General features: G+C 46.2%; 1 long non-coding RNA gene across 3 annotated transcripts in view; it reads right to left on the reverse strand.

Moving 5' to 3' along the window:
- LOC146068080 (uncharacterized) overlaps positions 1–13647 on the reverse strand; it is a 40777-nt gene extending 27130 nt beyond the window's left edge. For all 3 annotated transcript variants that reach the window (XR_014472957.1, XR_014472955.1, XR_014472956.1), the window contains exon 1: positions 13502–13647. This is a non-coding gene — a long non-coding RNA (uncharacterized LOC146068080). The remainder of the gene's footprint in view (positions 1–13501) is intronic.
- Positions 13648–22529: the final 8882 nt, after the last annotated feature.

Raw genomic sequence — 22529 nt, forward strand, 5'->3', positions numbered from 1 at the left:
TACTTAAAAACTCCTGCCTATACATCCCTACTGGGAAACGCCTCTCCCAATGCCGACAAAAAAAAACAAAAATGGCGGTGAATCCACCAGCAAGTATTTTAAAAAATGTACAAACCCCGACAAATAAAACTAAAGATAGAACCTCCATCTCACCAAATATACAGAGAAATGCTGCTCAAAACAGCTCAAATCTGTCGGTGGCCACAGAAGAAGATAGCTTAGATCAGGGGTGTCCAAACTTTTTGCGACGAGGGCCAGATTGGGTGAAGTGTAAATGTGTGGGGGACAACCATTCAGCCTGACATTCTTTGAATCATTAATCACATCGGAATGGTTCCCCACTCTGCCCCCATTCACTCTATGTCCCCCAACCTGCCCCTTCACTGTATTTCCCCCAGCCTGCCCCCATTCACTGTATGTCCCCCAGCCTGCCCCTCCTTCACTGTATGTCCCCCATTCACTGTATGTTCCCCACTCTGCACCCATTCACTGTATGTCCCCCAGCCTGCCACCATTCTGTTAATGTCCATCAGTGCCTCCATTCATTGTATGTCCCCAAGCCTGACCCTCCTTCACTGTATGACTCCAATTCACTGTATGACCCCAATTCACTATCTACCCCACTCTACCCTCATTCACTGTATGTCCCCCAGCCTGCCCCTGCTCCCCCTTCTCTGAATGGCCATCACTGCCTCCATTCACTGTATGTGCCCCAGCCTGACCCTCCTTCACTGTATGTCCCCCACTCTGCCCTCTCCCTTCTCTGTATGTTTTCCAGCCCCTTGTGTGAGCCAGAGGAAGGAGAGGCAAAGCAGGCACTGCAAGGACAGGAGATGCTTGGGCTCCCGCTGCTGCCCTCCTCCGCTCTGCATGTTACTGGAGCAAGCTTCCCCCTTGCTACCCCCCTCCCCAAACACTGCTGCCACTGTGATTGTGGAGTAGGGTGATATATATGATTGCAGCAGCAGGGGTACGACGCCAATCACATCTGACTGTGGCGGCCGGCACCTCCTCACTGCAGCAGACAGCAAGGTAAAGGCGCGCTCGCCGGGGCCCCACCTTTAGTGTCCTGTGCTGTGCTTCCCACATTGGATGCTCTGCCTGCTTCCATCTGGAGGCTGCGGGCCGCTTGAAATGACAGCACGGGCCGCAATTGGCCCCCGGGCCTGAGTTTGGACATGCCTGGCTTAGATGATCCTATTACTCTGCGTAAGATGCTTCAATTGATGTCAGAATTAAAATCTGACCTGGCAGGGGAGTTTAAAACCCAGTTCCAAGAAGTAACAAAAGAGGTTGCAGCATTGGGAGAAAGGACTGACCAATTAGAGAGAAAATTGGATATAACAGTTGAAGCACATAATGAGTTAAAAACAGCACATGAAACCCTACAAGGAGAAGTGCTTTTTCTCAGAGAGAAACTGATTAATGCTGAAGATCGTGCTAGGAGGAATAATATTAAAATCAGGGGGATCCCTGAAAAGAGTCTAGATGCCCAATTAAACAAATACGCTTTAGATCTTTTTCACAATATTCTCCCAGATGCTCCAAGAGAACTTTTCATCATTGATAGGATACGCAGGTTACATAAACCAAAAACAGTGCAAGCTGAGCTACCGCGGGACGTAATTCTGAGACTGCACTATTACCATATAAAAGAACAAATTCTTTTGGCATCTAGAAATGAGGCTAGAATGGTAGAGGCACTGGGTGACCTCCAAATAAATGGGGCTTCCCTGTGAAGCTAATAGTGTCACACGAAGGAACGGTGAAAGTCTGGAGAACAGAGGAAGAAGCAAGAGAGGGTATAAATCAATGGAACCTGCAAGCAGCGAACAGAGGTGGAGAAAAACTAAGCTCGCTGCAACAAGAATGGACTACTGTAACTTGTAACTGCTACTTAGAAGAAAGAGAACGACAGCCTGTCTTGGTACAAAGTTCTGCTTATCCGTTCCTCATTTCAGGACTGGACATTGGGGGGGGGGGGAGGGGGGGGGGGCGGGATGGTTGTGAAGCACCCTTGGTTTTTTTTTTTACTACAAGTAACTGCTGCACCTGCGAAGGGTTAATGTATATAGCCTAGTGATGAGTAGATCTAAAATCCGTAATCTTATGCTCAATATTATTTAAGCGGACAATATTTGGTCCTCAAGAGAGATACAAATAGGGCTAAAGATCTAGACCTCGCATAATATAGTAGGCAAAGCAGTTTATCTTGGTTTTTATTTTTTTTTTTTTAGAAGTGACCTTTTTCCCTTTTGAAATGATTAACATGTATAAGTCAAAGATGGGTAGAGGTAAAAATTTGCAAACTTATGCTCAGTACCATGGCATAAGTGGACAGCATCTGGTCCTTGGTAAGGACCCATATAGGGCCTAAGAATTGGATCGTGTAAAGTAGAGCATGCCAGACTCTCTGTTCTCTTCCTTTTTTTTTTTTTAAGGCTCATAATGATTCTCACATCTATACGGCGCTCATATATGTAGCTGATGATACAGATAAGCTATATCCTGGGATCTTAGTATAATTAGGATAATATTCACCTTTCACGATTTAATCTATACTTCACCTAATAAGGTACAGGCTTTTCACTTAGAGGTATTTCCTTGTATGGAAATATATAGATAAGCACCTCTTAGAAAGATTTTTTTTTTTTAGAGTGTGGATAATATCCCTTCTTTTTTCTCTTTGTACAACCCATCGGTTGGGTTAGATAAAATAGGTAAAACTCACTAAAAGGCACAAAGATTCTCACATTTAAAAAGAGATCCTGGTAGGATCAAAACACTTAAGCTACGTATCATGAAAAGATACTCTAAAATAAGCTATTTGGATCATATATGGATAAACACGATTGCCGAGCTTAAAAATAAGAATTAGAAACAGTATGGTAGAAGAAATATTGAGCCCAGCAGAAAAAAGCACATATCTGCTTCGTCCCCCTTTTTTTTATCTTTTCCCTCCCTCTTTCCTCCTTCCCTACACCCCTCGCCCCTGTTCGCCCGCCCCCCCCCCCCCCTTCATCACCCGTCATCGCCCTGACTTCTCTCCGCTCTAATGGGGAAGGTTGGGAGGAGACTGGTTTAATTTAGAAAGGAGCAGGTTTTTTTTATTACCAGAGCAGACTTGGACTTAGGAGAGGGGGAAAACATGGTTGCTACCCCCTAATAATGTTCATGCAACTCTTCTTAAGAGGGGAGTTCTATGGTGCGAGAGATAGCACCTTATTGTGTCGGGTGATGGGAAATGTATGTTTTTTATGTAATGTTTGTATTGACAGGAGGGAAACTAATTTCAGAGATAGGAACTATGCAACAACATGGGTAGTTTGATAAAACTGATGTCCTTGAATGTAAAAGGCTTAAACTCACCACAAAAAAGGAGAATCTTGAAGTACTTAAAAGATCAAGATGTTGGGATCGCAGCACTTCAAGAAACACACTTTTCAAGGGCACAGCAACCCAACTTGTGTAATGGTAAATATACTGAAGCCTATTTTTCAAGTGCACTAAGGAAAAAGGCGGGAGTTGCTATCTTGATTAAAAAAGAGATTAAAATGGAAATAGAGCTAGCAGTAACTGACAAAGAAGGAAGATATCTAATACTAAAGGGGAGCATTAATAATAAAAAAAGTCACAATTGCGTCGGTGTATGCACCAAATACTGCACAGGTTGGTTTTCTGAGAACCTTTTGGCAAAAGTTTAATTCAATAGCAGAGGGAGCTTTGTTTGTATTAGGAGACTTTAACTTAGTAAGAGATCTTAAAATGGATAAATCAGAGCAGAAAAACTTAAAATCAGGTGACAAATATAAAAGAGCGGTGGATAAATTTAATGAGATCACACACAGAGCTGGAATGTATGACATCTGGAGGGTACTTTACCCAACTGTCAGGGACTATACGTTCTTTTCATGTGTTCACAAATCTTATTCAAGAATAGATTTTGTCTTTACAGATAGAATCACTCTTCAAAACATAAAAAGAGCAGATATCCAGCCAAGAACGCTCTCTGACCATGCACCCCTCCTAATCCTATAGCAACAAACCCCTAGAAGTTGGCGATGTCCAAATTATATTTTTTCCTCACAAGATACCAAAAATGTAATAAAAGAAGCCTTGGAAGAATATTTCTTATTTAATAATCCTCAACAAACTAATGCGACCAATATGTGGTGCGCTTTAAAAGCAGTAATTAGGGGGAAAATTATCCAGATCACTGCCAGATTAAAAAAACAGGAAAGACAAGCCCTGATAGATTTTGAGGAACAAATTAAAGAACTTGAAAGAATCCATCAAGTACAACCAGATAATGATCAAATACTAAAGGATCTCCTCAAACTAAGAGAAGATCTAGAATTACTAAACATTAAGCAAATTAATCGGCAAATGGATAAATTTAAACAAAAATTCTATGGAGAGGCCAATGGCGCCAATAAATTTATGGCGAGGAAAATTAAAGGGACAAGGCTCAAAAGCTCAATAACAGCGCTATTCAATAAGAAAGGGGAGAAAATAACTAACCCAGCGGAAATGTCTAATATATTTGCAGATTACCTGGGAAAGCTGTATAATTTGGGTGAAGATAGAGAGACATTTCAACCGACCCCTCAAGAAATAGACATCTTTCTCGAGAAAATAGACCTACCGAAATTATCCCTGCAACAGAAAGAAAAACTTGATGCCCCTTGGAATCTGGGGGAGGTAATGGAGGCAATTAAAACCCTTAAACTAAATAAAACACCTGGGCCTGACGGATTTATTAATAATTTTTTCTTAGTATATCAGAAGGAAATAGCGCCCACCCTACTCCAAGTTTTCCATGAAACAAATAAAATGGGCAATTTCCCCGAAGATATGCTGGAAGCAAGGATAGTCATGATAGCGAAAGAGGGAAAATACCCCACAGTCCCCACTAATTATCGACCAATAGCATTACTTAATAGCGATATTAAAATTCTTGCCAAGGTGATTGTTAATAGGCTCACCCCAATTTTAAGAGACTTAATAAAGATAGAACAGGCAGGGTTTGTAAGGGACAGACAAGGCACACGTAATATATATAGAGCAATTCAGATTATGGAATACGCATCTAAGAAAGAGTTTCAGATGGTGGTTCTGTCACTAGATGGTGAAAAAGCTTTTGATCGCTTAAACTGGACATTTTTGGGAAAAACCCTGGAAAAGTTTGGATTTGAAGGGAGCTTTCTGAGAGCTATACTCTCGCTGTACTCTGCGCCATCAGCACGAGTATATTGCAACGGCTTTCTTTCACAGAAATTTAAGATCACAAACGGGACAAGACAAGGTTGCCCGCTCTCTCCGGTAATTTATGTACTGGCGATCAAACCACTTGCTGAAACAATTAGGCAATCATCAGAACTCACGGGACCGATAATAAATAAAAGTCAACTTAAAATATTACTATACGCAGATGATGTGCTTCTCTTCCTTACAAACCCTAAACATACTTTGATCCCACTTATGAATATCATTAAAGAATTCTCGAGAGTATCATATTATAAACTGAATACAAATAAATCCGAAATTCTTCCATTAAATCTTGAGCCTAAAGACCGGGATGTCCTAAAAGAAAGATATAAATTCAGATGGAAAGAGAATTCATTGCAGTATTTGGGTGTCCATCTAGTATCCAAAGAAAAGAACCTGATAGATTTTAACTATACCCCCCTTCTTCATCAATTGAATACAAAAATTAATAACTGGATGAACATAGAAGTATCAGTATTGGGTAGAATTGCCATGTTAAAAATGTTCCTACTCCCTAAGGTATTATATCTATTCCGTGCCATACCAAAAGCTCTCCCCAAATACTGGATTTCTAGGTTTAATAGCATATTTAATAAATACATCTGGAGGAATAAACGTGCTAAAATAGCTAAAAAAATATTTGATGCTCCCTAAGGATAGAGGTGGCCTAGGTCTTCCGAACCTAGAGATGTACCAAGCGGCTACATTACTGGATCAAATTAAGGCAGTCTGTGGCCCTATGGGAAGGGACTTAAGATCAGACCCAGAATTAGATAATAGGCCATCAATCCTCTTTGACTACTTAATATGGCTCCCGCCCTCAGTTGGAAATCAATGCAAGGAGCTATCGAAGGGTATGAGAACTATACTTCACAATTGGTATAAATTTTTAGACACGATAGACACCCTGGGTTCCCCGATGGGTCACCTACCTTTGGGAGCTTTAACAAAATTAATAGCAGATCTTAATCTGGAGTTATGGGGAAAGCTGTCCATAAAAACACTATCAGATCTGTTTGATAATGGACAGCTAATGTCATTTGACCAGATTAAGAATAAATTCGGAGTCCCAAACTGCCTACAATCCGATATTTTTACCTCAAAGGAATTAACAGCTCTCCCTATAGAGTATATACATCAAATTTATGGGGTGAAGAAGAGGGGTGGAATCACCTTTTGGTATAAAATCCTATCACAAGAAAATAGAGAATATAATAGGAAAACTAGATGGCAGCAGAAGTGGGAAAAGGACCTGAATTTTGAATGGGACAATTCGCAGTGGACACAATTATTCAATACAGTCAATCATATGTCCAATTCTAAAATGCATATTGAAAGGTACTTTAAAATCTTCTATCAAACTTATTACACTCCAGCCAAGATAAATAGTTTCTCCCCGGACCAGCCAGATGGGTGCTGGAGGTGTGGGGAAAGAGCGGATATAAAACACATCTTCTGGTCTTGTGTGAAACTAGAAAGTTTTTGGTTAGATATTAAAAAATTGCTTTCTGAAAGTTTGAGCACTGCGGTACAATTAACACCACATCTGATATTATTACATATTTTACCATCAAACTTAAACGCCTCGAGGAAATACCTCTTGAATCAAATAATCTCCGCAATAGTTGCTACTATTGCCCAATTATGGAAACAGGAACAAGTACCATCCTTTCAGAAAGTAATATATAAGATTGAATATAGCTATACGATGGAAACTTTAGGGAAAAGTTATGGGGATAGAAAAATAAAATTATGGTCAGACTGGGAAGCCTCTCGGAGGAGAACACTAGATGTGAATCTCCAAATTCAGGGTATATATAGAGGATTGGGGATAGAAACTCCCTTGTTGTTGCATATACTCTTACATTTATTTATCTATTTAGGTATCTATCTAGATATTAAAAGAAATTCTGAGATTTAAATGGAAGATAAGATATAAAAACGATCCACCCTGTCAATAATATGTGTAGTTTGTTTAGGTGTATAGGTGTTGTAAAACTGTTTGTATATGTCAATGTCCTAGTGTTGAATATTATGTAATGTCTTTGTTTGAAAGGCCAAGATTGGAAGGCCTAACATGTTTGTCATAATCTGTTAAAAATGCAAATAAAAATTTATAAAAAAATAAAAAAAAAGGAAATCGCCCACAGCAACCAATCCTCTTCTGGCTAGCATTTACGAATTGCATTCTATAAAATGAGAGGTAGACGCTAATTGGTTGCTACAGGCAACGTCCCCACCATTTTAAAACCCAGAGACAGCATGGAGTCCCTGCCTAGCGTCATACACGCAATGTCCCTATAACTGCGGCGTTATGCCGGAACCCGCTACCTGTGCTCACCCACCAGAGCAGTGACCCCTCCCTCCAGCCAACGCTCACTACGTACCTGGCGCCGCTGACTTCCGCGCTGCTCCCTTTGTATATAAACATCTGCCCACAACATGCTCTGCCCGAGCTGTCCGTCATCGGGGCAGGGCCCGCAGGCAACCAATGGGAGAGGCGCTGCTTTTTTCCTCTTCATGAACTTGAGTGCAGCGGGCGGGGTTGCACAAACATTCGCGAGCAAGGAGTAAAGTAAAAAGAAAACTAGAGCTGGAATTTGACGAGGCTGAAGTTGGCTTCTTATTCGTAAAACCCACTCACAGCGTATCTAAACAATAATTTGATGTTATAGGGCTATTTCACACACTCCGGCTCCTGACGGACAGCAAAATCCCGCACGGCCATCAGTTTAGAATGGAGCGGATGGCCACAGCCCGGCAGCCGTCCCTTCCAGTGGCGGGATCCAGCTGCAACCGCACGGCCGGGTCGTGGCCGTCCCCTGTGAATGGACACAATAGTGTCCATTCACAACTACTGTGCACGGCACGGCTTCCTGGCCGTGCGGGATTTCGCCGTCTGGCAGGAGCCGGACAGTGTGAAATAGCCCATACTGTTCTGCACCAACACACAACACTGCAAGCACCATTAGCCCGAAGTGGTAACCCATAGAGATATTGAAGGGATATTGATCCCCCCACTCGGAGCAAAGACAGTGGGCAGTATTCAATGAGGCTGATTCGCCATGTTTTATGGAGATTTTGTGCTGTTTTCGTGCTGTACGGCGATTTTTTTACTAAAACGGTGAATCACCCTATTCAATGACCAGATGGCGAATACATTTCAAGGTTTTTATCGCCATGATTCACAGAGTAGCAATCGCTATCTTTTTATGGTGAAGTGGAATGTGAACTTTTAAAATAAAGTGTTTTGTTTTTTACATTTGGTGTAAAAAAATCAGGAATTTTATTCTGAGGAGGGGCATGCTATTTTTATTCATGTGCAGTAAGCACATGAATATATATTTAATTTAAAAAAATATATATATATTTTTTTACACAGCAGCCAGCTGGGAGCCGAGCCGCTCATTAGATATTCATATATTCACTGCACCCGATCATTACATATGCACGATCGGGTGCAGTGAATACCTGCTCCCCTGCTGGCTATCCCGGGGGGGCAGCCTGTGCTGCCTGGCTCCCAGGGAGCCCACCTCCCCCCCACAAACGTTCTGGGGCAGGCAGGGAGACTTCCATCTCCCTGCCTGCCGCCGTCCTCAGGCTCCCTGCGGCATCGCCGCAGGAGTTAAAATTCACCGGTCTGGGGCAGTGAGCCCCTGACTCGTTGAATACTGGAGCCGGCGAGGCTCCGGAACGCGGCGGGCAGTGGCGAATGTGCAGCGAATCCTAAACAGGAATCGCTGCACATCGTCAAAATTCTCATTGAATACTGCCCAGTGTGTATACAGCTGCTTCAATTGCTAAATTGCACCAATTTTGTGTAGTGCCAATCTTGGATAGTGCACACACTGTGGCTCTATCACACTGTGACTCAAGAATTGCAGATGACTGAATTAGCACACTGAAAGTAACTGACTGAGAGCATTAGATGCACAGGCCCCCGCACCAATTCAAATCTATATATAAACAAGTTGAATATGGTACTCACAAATCGCTGCCTCCTGTTATAATATTGGTCAGAGCCATCAATTTGGTAACTAATAGAGTGATTACATATGCATGCATGCTGGGGAGGAAATGGGCGGGCAGCTGACATCCAGTGATGTCAGCTGGCTGCCCCCACCCCAGCGTCACAGCCTCTAACATAGGTCCCCGTGCGAACGAAGCGCCGCACCAAACAGCATGATCTGCTGCCACCAATATTTTACTCTCATTGCTTTCTGCAATCACATGCTAAATTTTGGTGTGCTAAAGCAACACAGCATACATGGGAATAAAGCAGCACATGTATATTTAATCACATTTTTTGTTCTTTTGGGATAAGCAGAACCAAATAAATACTTTCACACATGAAAAGAACAATTATGGAAATGTTCATTAAAATGGTGACAATGACATTGTAAACAGTGAGTGGAGCAGACAAAACTGCAATCCAATGAAGGACAAGTTGTCCCACTCTACACCCAGTGATAGCTCCTTCCCCCAAGTAACATACAGCACCAGCCCTAACCCCTCCGCAGCGAAATACACTAACCCAGGGGTTACCAAACTTTTTGAAATCACGGCACCCGGGAGTATTAGAAATTTTCCGTGGCACCCCTAGGCCAAAAGTTTCTTATTGATTACTTAAAATATATATTAAATTAAATAAATTGTGTTTATATGTGATCCTTAAGCCCAGTTATGTTGTGAGGGACAGTATACACTCCGGTTTGTTCAAATATTTTATGATTGGAAGCCACAAGCACTGATTTTCCCTATTACATTGACCATAAATAAAATGAATTGGACCTAGACCACCATCCCAGGGCACCCCTGCAAGTGTTCTGAGGCACCCCAGGGTACTGCGGCACACAGTTTGGGAACCACTGCACTAACCCCTTACCTGAGGTAGTGCAGTCATGTCCAAACTATGGCCCTCCAGCTGTTGTGAAACTACAAGTACCATCATGGCATGCCACAGTTTGCCAATAGGGAATGCTAAAACTATTGTAAGGCATGCTGGGATGTGTAGTTTCACAACAGCTGGAGGGCCATAGTTTGGACATGCCTGCACTACCTCAGGTAAGGGGTTAGTGCAGTGGTGGGGGTGGGGTAGCGGGTGGGTGCTGTATGTCACTGGGGCTGCCAGTTGGGTGGGTGCTGCGTGTCACTGGGGGGGGGGTTGCACATATGATCATGGGGGGGGGGGGGGTGTAGAAGGGGCTACCCAGTGATCATATATACTCCTCCCCCCCCGTGAGACACAGCATGACCCACCCCACTCCTCAGCCCCAGTGAGTACTCCCCCTCAGCGACCTACAGTCAGTAACCAACTTGGGCTCCCCCCTGCCCCATCTATGTAATCCCACACCCAACCAGCATCATATGACAAGGACAATTGGACAAATTACCCATTTTAAACTAGTCCCCCAGGCACCAAGAAAATGGCGCCGGAGCCCGGAGAAAAAACCCGTCAAAACCCCCCCCAGGCGGTTGAAGCACACACACACAGCACTCACATTACAGTCCTGGCTGGGCTCCCGGCTACTAAAATAAGCCTCTGTCTTCTGCTCCAACCTACTCTGTCCCTCCAGAGGCAGTGAGTGAATGAATGATAGGCTGCGCAGCGTGCGCACTAGCTGGGTGACGGTCGGTCGGTCAGTGAGTGAGTGACAGCCTGCGCATAAGCCTGGATCCCTCCTCCGTCCCATGGGTGACCAATCCTCATAGCAGGAGGGGGAGGCACTAAACTACCTGTCAGTCACAGACTCACACAGTGCTGCACTCCACCGCCTGGTCTCCAAGGCTCCCTCTATGCTCCGCCTCCACCCATCAGCCAGCCAATCCCCGCCCTGTGTGCCGATCGGCACTCACTCACAGTCACAGTCGCCTGTCACTCAATAATATAGACTTTAGTGTCAAGCGGCTGTGACTGTGAGCACCGAGCGGCGCACATAGAGACTCACTGACAGCCAGGCTCATCAGCGGCAGCATTGAAAAAAATGGGACGAGCCGTGCAGCGCCCCGGGCAGTTGCACGGCTCGTCCCCCTGTAAAAACGGCCCTATTAGTTAGCACTTTTGTTACCCAAACTCCTGGCCATCTAGTCTTCTCTGGCGTTTACATATATTTTTATTAAATAGAACTATCTTAACATACAAATAAATAAATAAATAAATATGACAGACACTAGCTAGTTTCCCTGAAAATAACGTTTAAATGTTGGTAAGTACAATACATCATACAAAACATTAACTGTTGGAAGTTCATTTATAGACACTGTCTTAATTTTCTGAAACATTATAATTGAGAGCGGAAGCTGTAGTGAACACGATTAGTATATCTGCAGCAACAATACCAGTCATCATTACATACACAGCTGTGCTGATCCATGGAACATGGAGAAGATCCACTGAGTCTGAATCAGTGGGCAAATCACGGTGACGGCTGTGCTTTCAAGTTTTTGTGAGGTATGCATACATGTACACATACCCTCCAACTGTACCGAATTTGCCGGTACAGTACCGTTTTTTAACGGTCTGTACCGGCAAATTAACCCTGTACCGAATGTACCGATTTTATTGAATTGACAGCTGGGCAGAGGGCTGTCTGTGCGCTGCCCGGCTGGATCTAGTTTTTGCCATATAATCAAACAAGCGGCAGCAGCCTGGTCCGACGCTGTTATTATCAATTCTCCCTAGGGCCTAGTCTGGACGGCCGCGAGCCAATAGGAGCTCGCGGTCCGGCAGCCGCTCATGATTGGCTGACGGACCGCAAGCTCCTATTGGCTCACTGCCGTCCAGCCGCGGACTAATTGAAAATAGCAATGAACCAGGCTGCTGCCGCTGTTCAGTCGTACCGGCAGCCATCTTACTACACCCACCTGTGCCCTGGGTATCGGAAACAATAACACGCGTGACGTGGGGGACCGGCCAGAGCCATGAGCACCAGACACGTGACATGCCGGTAAGGGAACGGGGCAGTATTATGTGGGGCACGGTAATGTCACGCAAGTGCGTGCGGGGTTCCTGCAGTTTGCGTATGGGGAAAGTGAGGGCGCTCCTCGGGCTCCTTTGTGTGAATGCCTGCCCAAGAGCTGTTGGTGACCTGTGTGAAAGCAGGAGGCCGGGGGCACAGTGCTGTGGGTGTCCTATGCGAGAGCAGGGAATATTGGGGATCACTGGTGCAGTATCCACTGTAGTGGGGGTGTAGGGAGCTGCCCTATGTGAGAGTTCATTGGGGAAAAGTATTGGCAGTGGGTAGGTGGGACCTGGATATTTTATTTTAAATGGCCAGCCAGTACACATACAGAGGGATGGCCACGCCCCCTTTACCAATGGTCACACCCACTTTACGCATGGCCACACCTCCTTTCTGGGTGTGTACCGATTTCCACCCTTCAGATGTTGGAGGGTATGTGTACATACTGCATGCACACATATAACATACATACAGAAACAGCATAGATACACACAAATAGCATAAGTACATACAGCATGTACACAAAGAAAAACATAGCATAGATATACACACACACAAACAGCATGCATGTACACATAGTTTTACACAGATAGCAAAGATACACAGACACACATAGCATAGATATTCACAGCATTTGCACACATACAGGCAACATATACATACAGACACATACCATGTACCCACATACAGTACATGCATCATACTGTATACATAAACACAAAGCATGTAAAAACACACACACACAGCATATACTGTACAAACAAACAAACACTCAGCATTCACCCCGTCCCCCTATTAGATCTAAAAAAAATCTGCACATTGTACTTGCCCAGCTGATGAGCACAGTCTCTGCTTCCCCCCGGCCAGCAGCTCTCCTCACAGCACAGTTTTTCTTCCCCCGTCAGCTCTCCTCCACACACAGCAGTCACGTGGGTGGAGTTCAGCCTTCGAGGAAGTACACGCTGCATGTGCAGCTACAGTATCTCCCCCTACTGTCAGCCAGCCCGGCCCCAGCGACAATCATTGATGGTGCAGTGGTAATATAAATGTAAACCTCCCAAAACATTGGTAGTGCAGTGGTATTCTAAAAAAAACGCCCCACAAATCATTGGTGATGCAGTGATTATATAAATGAAAGCCTCCTAAATCATTGGTGGTGCAGTGGTATTATTAAAAAAAACGCCACACAAATCATTGGTGGGGCAGTGGAAATATAAAGAAAACCCTCCCAAATCATTGGTGATGCAGTGGTATTTGTTTAATATACTTACCAGCCTCAGAAGACTTCGCAGGCTGTCCCAGGCTCTGTGCTGCTTGCAGGCTGCTTCTCTTTCCAGGGCTGTAGAAAAGAAGGGCGGGGATGGGAGTGGCTGGCCCGGGAGATCTCATCTGCATCACATTGCAAACAGATAGGAAACCTCAATACAGGCATCCAATCTACACTATATCTGAACAATCTGCACTATATAGACTGGGCTGCCCTGTCTATCTGATTTTCGATTTCTGCTGACACGGGGGCGCGCATCGGGATAGGATCTGGATCGCAAGGGTTAAAATCTGCATGCGATCCAGATAAGATTCTGACTATATAGTCAGAATCGTAAAGAGATTGTACCCGTGTGTACACAGCATCAGTTTTATTTTCTAGCCCCTCGGTATTATGGGGGCTGTAGTCATTCTGTTCCTCAAATGGGTAAGTGTAATAGCCTATAGTTATGATATTATATGTTGTTAACATGAACCCACTGCTTACACTGTGATAGATATATTAACCCCATAGGGGACGTTGCATGTTTAATGGACACCTGTATATATATATATCCATAGATGCCTTCACAGAAGGCAAGATAAACTTTTATGAAACATACTGTAAATATGTTTATAGTCATGGCCCACTGCAGTTTCCCCCCAGGAAAGATTGGACGGAGCTGCCCGGATGCAGAGACTAATCAAATGCCCTGCACTGAGGGGAGAAGAAAAACTATCGCCAGACACTGTTTTAATAAAGTTTTTATGCACGCGCTGAGAGCGGGAAGGCAGAGGATCGCGTGCCCTATAGTTATAAATAAGGGAGAGAAGCCTGAGGAGATTGCTGAGGGCAGGGGACGCAGCATTGTAAGAAACGGAGAGGGGGCTGAAGCGCTTACCCAGAGCAGCGCAGGACGACTCCCGTGGCAGTCGGGAGCGGGCGGTGACTGACAGACATACCCTCCATGTGAGCCGGAGAGTCCAGCTGAGGCGCAGTGACGATTCCGGAGGGCACGCGTCATAGGGAGTGACGGAGGTGTGATCGGCAGAAGGCGGCGCCATTGAGGGGGATGGCCCGGGTGACGCAGTAGCCGACCGAGGTACAGGGGTGGGATTGTGGCTATTCAGCAAATCCCCGGCTCGAGATAGGGAGATCCCCAACCAGCTGACATACCCCATAGGAGGAAAGGGGAAGTGGTGAGTGGGGTGTCATCCCCTAAAAGGCGGACTACACTATACCAAATTATACCTCCCACCAATTACCATTATAAGCAAAGCCAAGTACAGCTGACAGTCTATGTCATACACACAGCCAAGGTGGATCCCTGTCAAAGCCAATAGACTGGATATTCTCAGAAGAGTGGCTGCCCGTCATTTATTCATGTTAATGTATGCTTACAGACTGCAGTCAGATAATTAAGCAGCATTATTCTGAAATACTTTCAAGTCGGACCTTATATTATCCATTATTAAGCTACAGGTTTTCTAGTTCACTAGTTGTTATTAAAGTCTAACTGGAAATAATATAGGAGGCGGTAAAGCAGCAATAAGAGCTATAGAAAGTTGTCAGAGACTGCTGTATGGTAATTCACTCAGGAGGGTTTAACGACCAAAGCACAACCCCCACCCCCTAGTGGATACACATTAAAGCTAAGAGTCACAATAGGCGGTGACAGTTCAACTTCAATACAGCTCTGCACCGCCCAGCACCATTTAGGGAGCAATATACTTCAGTACAGACAGCTCCCCTGCACGTCTCCCTAGCAGCCCCGAGAAGAGAGAGAGAGGGAGACAGAACTGAACTAGGAAAGATATATCAGATCCCCAGCATCCACATTAGTTACTGTGGCAGCCTGTCCACCCCACTATAACATATAGAGAAGCTGACACCCTCAGTGCAGCTCTAGGCAGGCATACCAGCACATCTCCCAGCTCACTGTACAGCAAAGAGTAACCGTTACCCTGCCAGAGTCCGTGAGAGGATGGATGTGTGACATCAACAGATAGTCTGAGGCGTTTTAGTGAGTGGACACACAGTACAGCAGCAGGCTCAGGCATAGAAAATCTGCAGAATAATCCGGGCTAAACCCGACGAATTTCAGTCAGGGGACGCCCCAAAGGAAAAGATCTTAACCAGAGAGTCTCATATCTACACTACAGTGCAGGGAATAGGCGAAACCCGGCTTTGTGAGCCAGGGGAAGGCCAACAGAGGAAAGATATTTCTTGACTGCAATCAAGTGCTCTAGTTATCCTGTAGCAATCCTGGTTGCCTAGGAACCCAGCAGCATACGGGAGATTTGTAAAGCAGGCAGTTAGTCCAGGGAAGTCACTTAATAATCTGCAGCAGCGGTAGTGTGACAGGAAAGGATACATCTCACTAACAAGCAAGCTTCATTGTAATGGAAAAGGACCTACAGAGATACAGTGTTGCTTCAACCTAGCAGGATGCACCACGCCTACTGATTTATGTGATAACTTTGTTTCAACGTCTGTGGAAATTAATCATACTGTACCTACCTTCTCCTGTTCTGTTGATCCGTGTTATAGACTGAACTTTTTCCTGGACTGTGGCCACTAGGTAGAGCTCTGTAAGGGGAGAAAAAGCGCTTACTGTGTAGAATATAGATAAAGAATAAGTTAATATTATTAAGTGTTTATTGCCACTAACGGTGTCATATTGAGATGTTTTGTTTACAGTAAATACGGTACGGTTGTATATCTGTTTAGTCGAGGCAGTCCAGATCAGAGGAGAGGCCAGGTGAAACATTGCATGTTCCGGTATAAGAAAAGCAATGCATGTACTGTTTTGAAATATTGTTTATATATATTGTATGCAATACTAGGATGAAATAAACCGTTTAAAATTCTCTACGTGAGCTTTTCTGAGAAGACGAGAAGAGTCATACTTACCTTAGTGAGAAGTCCAACCTACGGCTATTGGAAAAGAAATTCCTACTTACCAGGGGATTACAATTGGCGTCACGAACAGGATAGAAAAATGGCGGAGTCAGAACCCCAAACCCCCAAATCAGCAAAAAGAAGAGTCCTCCCATCCCCGAACGACATTGGGATAAGAAGAAGAGGAGAAATGGCAGAGAACTCGACAATTACCATGCCTTATTACTTCGGGGCCCCATGGTTGCCCATATACTCGGGAAATAAACGTACGGCGGGGACAACAACATTCCGAGACTTCAAAGACAGGATGAAGTCCATGTTTGATTTGGGTCATGTAAGCGTTGAGAGACTTTGCCCTGGCGTTGCAAGAAGCCTCGCATGCTATTCAGGCGATCGAGCCAGGAGACAAGGATCAAGAAAACGAAACTTTGATTAACCTTTTCGTGGAGGGAGCTCGGGAAAAAACAATACGAGCACAACTCAGAATGTGGAGGAAACAGAACCCGGGTGGCACCTTTTCAAAATTCAAAGAGGCAATCTTCCACATATTAGGGATGAACCAGTGTGACGACGAGGAAAGCCCGGCGACCACAGATACTGAAGATGAGGAGGATGAGGTGGATGAAGAACCGGCACCTAAGACTTCCACCCGCGCAGGGAAAGGGGCTGTCACCAAGCAAGTACAGACCGGACGAGAGGTATCCGGGCCTCTGGCAGAGAAGCTGGATATGATTACCAAAAGCTTGGCAGAAATGGGAAAAGAATTGAAGGACCTCCGACAAGAGCAATTACTGCTCAAAAATAAGGGAAACCACGCCGGAGCTTCGGGCCGAGGCCGAACACCCTGGACGACCCCGGTCGGAAGAGGGAGACGGGCCACAGACCGCTTCGATGCCCAAGGGAGCCCGATTTGCAGACGATGCCACAAGAGTGGGCACATCGAACGCTTCTGCAGGGAAGAGGATTTAAATGGAGACGCCCCGAGGTCGTGGACCCACCCTCGGGAGGATTCCCCCCAGTAGGTCCGACCCCGCCAACCTGGCATTCCCGATACGTAGGAGCCTGCCCACACGTAACCATCGCTATCAATGGTGTGGAGATTTCGGCACTATTGGACACGGGATCCCAGGTCACCACCATCTGTCTCACCGAGTTTGACAAGTACTGGTCAAGGGAGGAAATTATGACGCCACCAAACAACTGGCTGCAACTGTTGGCCAGCAACGGACAAGCCATTGAATATTGCGGGTACTGGGAAGCCGAACTGACGATCGGGAAAGCACGGCTGATCCGTCAAGGGTGTCTGATCACCAAGGAATATAACGAACACCTCCCACCTATGATATTAGGGATGAACGTGCTTAAAAATTGCCCAGGAGAACTAGTAGAATCCTTACAACAGGAACTAGGTCGGGCAGATAGAGAAGAACGAAAAGCTCTGCTCCAGACGGTCAGATGGTTAAAGGGAGTGGGGAGCTTCGCTAACGACCGTGGAGAAGTTGGGAAAGCTCGAATTAGCGATCGGACCGCCCTCCTCATCCAGCCGAACTCAGAAGTGATGCTACAATGCAAGGCCCGCTTCGGAGTAGGCGGAACAGACTATGATGCTATGGTAGAACCCCACGACCCGAGTGGACAATATCCATTCGCAGTAGCGAGGGCCGTCACCAGAGTCCACCAGGGTCAAGTGTTTGTGCGAGTACTCAATCCGCATAGCTTTCCAATCAAATTGAATAAAAATTGCCCGGTCGCCAGATTGACCGAAGTCAACTTCGAGGATGTCTTTGACGGGGAGGCCTTCACTACCACACAACGAGTAACGGATCCACCCCCGCCAACAGGGGTGGAAGAGAAACGATGGTGGGATCCCATTCAGATTGGGGACCCGAGTACTTCAACCAAACAGAAAGACGGAGTGATACAGGTGGTGAAAGAATTCTCTCAAGCCTTTAGCCAGCACCCCTCAGATTTCGGAACGGCAAAAAATGTGGTTCACTACATACCCACAGGAGACCACCCACCTATTAAAGAAAGACATCGTCCGTTAGCCCCTGCGCTGTACCAGCCAGTACGGGAAATGCTGGCCGACATGAGGGAGTCCGGAGTGATTACCGAAAGTCATAGTCCATGGGCGGCCCCCATTGTCTTGGTCAGGAAGAAGAACGGGAGTCTGCGGTTCTGTGTGGATTATCGCAAGTTAAATAATGTAACACACAAGGATGCGTATCCATTACCCAGGATTGAAGAATCGCTAACCGCCCTTAAAACCGCCCAATATTTTTCCACATTAGACCTTACGAGCGGTTACTGGCAGATTCCGGTAGCGCCAGAACATCAAGAAAAAACCGCATTCACCACGCCCATGGGACTGTTCGAATTTACCCGGATGCCCTTCGGACTATGTAACGCCCCGGCGACATTTCAGAGACTGATGGAGCACTGCTTGGGCCACAGAAACTTTGAGATGATCCTTCTGTACTTAGACGATATTATCATCTTCTCTGGCACCTATGAAAAGCATTTGGAACATCTTGGGGAAGTGTTCGCACAGTTGATCAAGAGCGGCTTGAAATTAAATCCCGCCAAATGTCACTTGTTAAAACCTGAAGTGCAGTACTTAGGACATATCGTCAGCGCCAAAGGGGTTTACCCCGACCCAGAAAAGATTAGAGCAGTCACAGAATGGCCCACGCCAAAAACCGTGAGAGACGTCAGGAGCTTCCTAGGCTTTGTAGGCTACTACAGAAGGTTTATCCGTCACTTCGCCAAAATTGCCGCTCCCTTACATGTATTGCTCCGAGGCTGGTCCGGATCAGAGAGAAGAGGGAACGCGCCGGTTGAATGGTCCGAGTCACCCCAGCGGGCGTTTGAAGAATTAAAAACCGCTCTGGTTAGTGCCCCTCTCCTTGCGTATCCCGACTATGAACAGCCGTTCCGTGTGTACACAGATGCTAGCAACGCCGGATTAGGTGCTGTGCTGGCACAAGTGCAGGATGGACAGGAAAAAGTGATAGCCTACGCTAGCAGGGGCCTAAAAAAAACTGAGAGGAATCCCGAAAACTATAGCGCCTTCAAGCTTGAACTGCTAGCGTTAATATGGGCTGTCACCGAGAAATTCCGGAGCTACTTGACGGCCGCCTCCTTTACCATCGTGACAGATAACAACCCACTAGCCCATCTAGATACCGCACACTTGGGGGCTTTGGAGCAGCGCTGGATGGCTCGGTTGGCGAACTTTAGGTACACCATTACCTACCGCAGCGGGAAACTGAACACCAATGCGGATGCATTATCCCGTTTGCCGAATGCGATGATCCCGGAAGCTGAAGACGAAGAAAAACGAATTGAAATACCAGCATTCGCCCCTGTGCCGTCGACCAGTCGTAGGAAGGCGGGACATTCCAATCCTGTTACAGTAGCCGGTACAGAGATGGTGGAAGCAGGCCCTGTCTTCGATTGGCAGAAGGTACAAAAGGAAGACCCAGTCATACAGGAATTGATCGACATTCTTAAAGCGGGACGAAGATTGTCCAAAGAGCAACGTTCGCAATCGCCACCGGAATTACTCAGACTCCTACGGCAACGAAATAGATTGCAGCTGAGCAAAGATTTACTGGTCCGAGTCCGATGCGACCCCGGTACGCATGAAAAGATCACGCAAATTGTGATACCCCGACAGCAGAGCGACTCCATCTTGCAAGCCTACCACGACCAGTCGGGGCATTTCGGAACCTACAAAACAGAGGCAACTTTACGAAGCCGGTTCTTTTGGGTTGGCATGAAGGAGGACATTGATAAATGGTGCCAAGACTGTACAGCATGTGCGTTGAAAAGGCGCCCGGATCCAGGACAAAGAGATCCGCTATGTCCAATTGAGACACGACGGCCATTAGAATTGGTGGCCCTGGACCACGTTAAATTGGAAGCCAGCACTAGCGGAGTAGAGTATGCGTTGACTATAACGGATCACTTTACCAAATTCTTGGTAGTGGTCCCAGTTCGAGACACTACTGCAAAGACAACAGCCCAAGTGTTCCTTAAACATTTCTTGCAACCGTACGGAACTCCAGACCGGATCCTTACTGACCGTGGACCTGCCTTCGAAGCGGCTTTATTCCATGACCTGTGTACTTTATACGGTTGTCAGAAAATACGCACTACCGCCTACCATCCGCAGTCGAATGGCTTATGTGAGCGGGCCAACCAGACTATCATTGGGATGCTCCGAGCATTGTCAAAGGAACAACGGAGTCGGTGGCCAAGCCTAGTGGCGGGCCTGGCATATATGTATAACAACACGAGCCAGTGCTCCACCGGATATACTCCCTTCTACCTTATGTTCGGCCGGCATGGCCAATTGCCAAAAGATTTGGAGTTGTATCCGGAGTTCGCGGAAACTGAAAGGCCTCCAAGTGACTGGGTCGGTCGACACCAACGACTAATGGAATCGGTCGGAGAAATCGTAAAACAACGGATGGACATCGCCCAACAACGACAAAGAAGGAACTATGACGCTGGTAGACATGAGATCCCGCTCCACATTGGCGAACGAGTGTGGCGGAGGAAAAATCGTAGGGACAGTAAAATAGACTTTCGATGGGAAACTCAACCCTACACAGTTGTCCGCGTACCGACGGGCGAGTTTCACAGTTACCAGATTCAAAGGGGTCAAGCGGGCCCCATCATCACTGTCGCACGAGAACAGTTGAAACCGTGCTCAGATACAGCCACGCCCGAGTTGGCCGAAAAACTCCTCGAGTCAGAAAGGGACGAGTCTCCTGCGAATGCCGTTATGCCCGACCCCATGGAGATCCTCATGCTTGTCTGTGGTCCAAGTATCAAAGTAAAGAGACAAAATAACCGCCTTTCGTCAAGACAAGAGCTTACCCCGAGTTCAGAACTGGAACAAGTAGCCCCGCCAGAACGAGACGAAATGGAGGCTTCCACCTGTCCCATGGAAAGACCATTACGAAGCACTCGAGGAGTATTGCCCCTACGTTATCGTGTTTAGATAGACACAATTATGTACTTTCCGAAAAAAAAATAAGTGGACTTCCCGTGGACAGCCGGTGACCGGTGCGGGGCATTGCGCTGGTCCACCAAAAGGTGTGACCCCCTGAGGCTGGGTGGTCCCGGAGCGGTCGAGGTCCTGAAGAAAAGAACGTATGGAAAGCACTTTATTGGGAAGTGAGAAGACTATATTTTATGTCCATTGGAGTTATCAGTCAGCATAACTTGTTGCATGAGGACATGCAATATTCCAGCCGGGAAGAAATGTAATAGCCTATAGTTATGATATTATATGTTGTTAACATGAACCCACTGCTTACACTGTGATAGATATATTAACCCCATAGGGGACGTTGCATGTTTAATGGACACCTGTATATATATATATCCATAGATGCCTTCACAGAAGGCAAGATAAACTTTTATGAAACATACTGTAAATATGTTTATAGTCATGGCCCACTGCAGTTTCCCCCCAGGAAAGATTGGACGGAGCTGCCCGGATGCAGAGACTAATCAAATGCCCTGCACTGAGGGGAGAAGAAAAACTATCGCCAGACACTGTTTTAATAAAGTTTTTATGCACGCGCTGAGAGCGGGAAGGCAGAGGATCGCGTGCCCTATAGTTATAAATAAGGGAGAGAAGCCTGAGGAGATTGCTGAGGGCAGGGGACGCAGCATTGTAAGAAACGGAGAGGGGGCTGAAGCGCTTACCCAGAGCAGCGCAGGACGACTCCCGTGGCAGTCGGGAGCGGGCGGTGACTGACAGACATACCCTCCATGTGAGCCGGAGAGTCCAGCTGAGGCGCAGTGACGATTCCGGAGGGCACGCGTCATAGGGAGTGACGGAGGTGTGATCGGCAGAAGGCGGCGCCATTGAGGGGGATGGCCCGGGTGACGCAGTAGCCGACCGAGGTACAGGGGTGGGATTGTGGCTATTCAGCAAATCCCCGGCTCGAGATAGGGAGATCCCCAACCAGCTGACATACCCCATAGGAGGAAAGGGGAAGTGGTGAGTGGGGTGTCATCCCCTAAAAGGCGGACTACACTATACCAAATTATACCTCCCACCAATTACCATTATAAGCAAAGCCAAGTACAGCTGACAGTCTATGTCATACACACAGCCAAGGTGGATCCCT

The sequence above is a fragment of the Crinia signifera genome, chromosome 1, assembly GCF_055691185.1.
Source record: "Crinia signifera chromosome 1, ASM5569118v1, whole genome shotgun sequence".
Taxonomy (NCBI): Eukaryota; Metazoa; Chordata; class Amphibia; order Anura; family Myobatrachidae; genus Crinia; species Crinia signifera.